Source organism: Cupressus sempervirens, chromosome 3 (genome assembly GCF_028749045.1).
Source record: "Cupressus sempervirens isolate cs-2001-9-10 chromosome 3, ASM2874904v1, whole genome shotgun sequence".
NCBI lineage: Eukaryota > Viridiplantae > Streptophyta > Pinopsida > Cupressales > Cupressaceae > Cupressus > Cupressus sempervirens.
This window is the reverse complement of record NC_143120.1, coordinates 28,951,634-28,956,978: the sequence shown is the minus strand read 5'-3', so window position 1 is coordinate 28,956,978 and position 5,345 is coordinate 28,951,634.

Here is a 5,345-nt window from a genome sequence, read left to right as displayed (position 1 = left end):
AATAGGAATAAGGTTAAGTTTTATATTTTTAAAAACATTTCCCCTATTTTTTTTTAATTTATTTTTTTTTTGGTTAATTCATTTTCATTTTTTTAAACAAATAGATATAATTTTAATAAATATTATTTTTTAAAAAATTTAAAAAAAATTAACAAAAAAATTCAAAAAAATTTCAAAAAATAAAATAAAAAATAAAAAATTCAATTTTTTTTTTTTTTTAAATTCAAAAATTCAAAAAAAAAATTTAATGAAAAATCAGAATGGGAATGGAAATGGCCTATTCCAATAACAGATGCTCATTTTAGGGGCAAAATTGAAATGTCTTCCTATTCCCAATTTCGATTGAGCTTACCAAACAGCGAATATAAAACATATTCTAATTTCCTTTTCCTATTCTACTCATATTCCAGCAACCAAACAAGGCCTAGACTATCTAAGCTCATTCTCAACTGCTTCAAGTCTCCCAAGCAATATTTCCTTTGTGAAATCTTTGGTACATGATATCAAAAACTATATCAATTGAACTACTTGCTTACATGGTGGTGTTAAGCTCTTCAATATCTTCCAAATTACCTCATCATCTTCCTTGGTTCCTCCTCGAGATCTAATACTTGCAGTAATTTTTGATATCCTGCCTACATATGTTCTTATAGATTCATCTTCCATCATTTTAGCATCTTGAAATGCACAAATCCAACTTTGCAGCCTCAATTTCTTAGAATATTCATCACCTTAAAAACTATTTTCTAGAGCTTTCCAAATCATATGAGAAGTATCAAGTGATTTTACCTAGTTGTACTTAATTTTGAAAAGTGCAGACAATAATGCTTCTCTAGCTCTCATGTCACACATGAAAAGTTATCTCTCTTCCTTGGTACAAGTTTCAAAATCTTTTTCAGCAATGATTGTCTTTTCTAATTTTGTCAAGATCCAATATCTTGGACCTATACACAACAGATGTGTCTTCATCTTTTACTTCCATTTGTCATAATTTGTTCCATTGAACTTTGGACTAGCCTTTCTGAATATGTTCGCCATAGATCTCCTAAAGTTGTTAAACTTTATCTTCAATGATCTGATGCTCTGATACCAATTGTTTAGAAACAATAATCCACCAAGATAACTAGGGGGGGTGAACCAGTTATCCAATAATTAAAACATTTATCAACCTTAAATAATCTTAACCATTCAACCAAAGTAAATAACAACCATAACAAGATGCACATATAAAAATACACTAGATATGTTAACTAGGGAAACCCTTGATCAAAAGGAAAACCCCAGTGGAAATGATGCCCACAAGATGATGTACTAATATAAATATTCCTTATTAGAGGATGGACCATGTTAGGAGTCTATTACAACATTTAGTACATATGAGTCCCTGTTAGGAGACTTTGAATCCCTGTTTGGATATTCCAACCTTGTTAGGAGTAAAGGGCCCATTGTCCAAATAACTTCTGAGGCAAGACCACTGAACTCACTATCCAACTGATCTCTCAACTACTCCTTACAGAATAATTGTTTGTACTATACTTTAACTTCTTTCCTTGTCCTGTCAACTGGACCAATTATTGTCAGACCTTGTAGACCAGGTCACAAACCTCGGATCCAGGTATCAAACTTCATATCACACAATAAAATCTCAGCAATGAAGTTTTCTTCACCTTCACTCTGTTTTTCTTATCTTTGCATTCCGCTCTTTGTGTTGCTTACAATCATTCACTTTCCATCCATACATGATAAAGGATAATGTCATTCCTTTATACCGAATCCATACAACAATTCCCTGAGTCGGCTATTACACCTTCTCAATTAATTATTATAGGAACACATTAAGAACACGTTACACTTAGTGATAACATTAATCTTTTGTTTGTAATTTGAATAACTTTTCGTACGTGTAATATTATGATTAACGAGCTTAGCTATGTCATCTCAAGAATGTCTACTTCACATCTTTAACTTCGACTTCTCAAAATAACAACTCTGTTAAGAGATACAACAAGTTTACTAGAACATGCTTCTATAAGCTCTATCTTAGAACAATCTTCACTGAAACTTGCATAACTTCTTCCAGACTTAATATATTATGCTTCTGAGGTTAGCTACATATACTAGTCACTTAGTATAATCTCTCTTTAACCTCGCTAGTGAAAGTACTCAATGATCTATCCATACCAACTTGATCTTTCTGCTATTCTTCTGTTAGATACCACAGAAAACTTGTTAGTTTGTGGTGACTGATCAGGAAAGTATTGTACATACTCCATTAATTCTTTGGGGCTCGAGGCATCACCCAAAAAAAAAATGGGCCCTATTTTATCGAGATTTTGGACCGACGTGTAATTATTAATTATAACCCTAAAGCGGTAAAAATACTTGTATAAAAGAGCTTAGGGTTAGGGATTGTTTCATAGTAGGTAATGCGAAATTGGTTCTTGCAGCAGTATTGCGTTGCAAGGGATTATGGATTGTAATCAAGATGTAATCATTAGATCGTAAAATATTGGACTTGCTATTTGGTGGATGTAGCCCAAGGTTTGGGTGAACCACATTAAATCTTGACGTCTTGTGTTCTTTTCTGCATGATTTATTATTTTATGATATTGGTTATATTTGCATGTAATTGTTATTTCTGTCTATGGTTTAATCCTAACAAAACTGCTATGTTGACATCAATGACAAACACAGTTATGAATGTAACATATCATCATGATAATGATCTAATCATATTTCTACTATACTCCCTAATAGAAGTATCATCAACATTCATGATTCTGACAATAATATCATAGAGTTGTAATCAAATTATATGGATGAAACAAATGTTGAAAGACATTGGGATTGAGTTTACAAAGCTTATTATCATATGTTGTGATAACACAAGTACAATGATTATGTCAAAGAGTCAAGTCTTACATTCAAAGACAAAGCATATATCTATTAAATATCACTTTTTGAGAGAGAAAATTGCAGAGAAAGAAATCAGACTAGAGTATATTAGAACAAAAGATCATATAAAAGACATTTAGAAAACTTTTTTCGAAGGACACATTTGAGTACTTGAGAGGTATGCTTGGGGTTACACCCCCGCCTACTTTTGAATAGTTGATGTAGATATTGTGTCAATCTGATGGTAGCAGAGCACTATTTCTTTTATCTAGATTAGATGGTCGATGCTTCCTCTATGGGAAAGTATCTATATTTGAGTTTAGTCATTAAGGACTCTTGGTACTGATATTTAATAATATCTTTGAACACTTGAGTTTATTGCTTATTTTATGAGAAAAATTGACATAATGATACCTTTGTCATTGATGTCAATGGTGGAGAGTAATACATGAAAAACATCCTTGTATATTGATTGATATCAATAAGGGAGAGATACATGTGAAATATACTTGCGTATTGATGTCAATGGGGGACGAATATCCTTTGGGGGAGAGTTGTTCTTGAAGGAAAAAATGATTGATGAAGAGGATTTGAAGATTTAATTGATAAAGAGGATTTGAAAAGATGTTCTTGTATGGGGGATATTAACACCTTCCTTATGCATGTTGGTTACAAAACATGTGACATTTGTGGACAATGTGAATGGGGTAGCAATTGTAGCAGAGACATTTGGTATTGATGAAACCTAGATGTTTTTCATCTATGTCGCCATCAATGCCAGAGGGGGATATCGTTAAGCATGAATGTTGATGATATTCCTATGGGGGAGTATCTTATCATTGTTGGTGACATGATTCAGAGGTTGTGTGTTGCATTCATGATAGAGTTTGTCATTGATGTCAACATACTGGTTATTTTGTGAATATTGGAAGTGCAGAAGATAAAGTTTGGCTTCACATGGTTCAAGGAATATGGATGAGCTTATGTGAACTTAGTATAATGTTCTACAAAGTATTTTTATGCTCTATTTAAGAGTGCATACCAATATATGAAGATTGGACAGAGATTTGATGGATTTAGTGACGACAACATTTAGACAGTGTTTTTGTGTAGCAGTTAGAATTGTCCAGATTGTATCTCTTAACAGAGATAGAATCTAGTCATGTGTATTGGATAGAGGTAGAAGATATGATGAAGATGCTTTGGTTAATTGTACATATCTAGATGAACATCATAGGAAGAGTTATGAAGACTGTGAGCCGATAGTTTGAGTATAATTGTAAAAATGTTGTAATATTATATTGTAACATGTAAATGTAATATCTTAAGTTGATCCTATATTATTAGTTTAAATCGGGAAAGCCTCAAGGCCGAATCAATAAAAAAATTTAGGACTTGGTATATTGGAAAGATGTTTTCCTTGTGGTAGAGTGTGCATTGTATCATCCAATGTAAATATTTGTGTAATGCGAGTACGCAAGCTTGTACGTGAGATACAGTGAACCTGATAATGAATATATTTTGATAAAAGAGTTGTTTGGTGTAGTAAGGTATAGTGAGCTGACAAAGAACTATATTTTGAAAAGAATTTTTTGTTGGATAGTGTTAATGAACCATTGTATTATTCAATGAGAATAGTACTAAAGTTGTTTGGACAATGGGTCCATTCATCTTCCTTAACAATTCCTAACGGGGTTATCACAACTTCTAATAGGGTTGGAATCTCCTAACAGGGATTCAAAGTCTCCTAACGGGGACTAATATGTATTGAATTTATTTCATCAACTCCTAATAGGGTCCATCCTCTAAAAAGGAACTTTTATATCAGTACATCATTTTGCAAGTACCATCGGCACCGGGGTTTTCCCCCTGATCAAGGATTTACCTAGTTAACATATATGGTGTTGTTGTGTATGGCGATCTTTCTATGGTTATTGTATCTACTATTTACATGTTTAGGAATTAATAAGGATATTGAGAGTTGTTTCAATTGTATAACTAATCCCTCCCCCGCTCCCCCCCTTTCAGTTATCTTGGTGGACTTCATTTTCTAACAATTGGTATTAGAGTATGAGGTCCTTGAAGGAAAAGATTAACATCTTAAGGAGATCTATGACACAGTTCAAGAAAGAAAGTCTAAAGTTTGATAGAGTTCACTATGACATTTGCAAGGAAAAGATGAAGACACATTTTCTGTGCATGGGTTTGTTGAAAATACATTGATACAAGTATGAATATGTGTTTCAATCATTGTGTTTTCACTAATGTCAAACCTGCTACTTGTTGCTAAGACAATTGATTGGATGATTTGATTACTATCATTTGTTTGATTGATGAAGAGGATTTGATCAAATGAGGTAACAATAGCATCCAGAGGAAAGGTTGAGTTATAATATAGAAAAGGAGTACAAGGATCAGTTAAGATAGTGATATTATAGTACATTGATAAT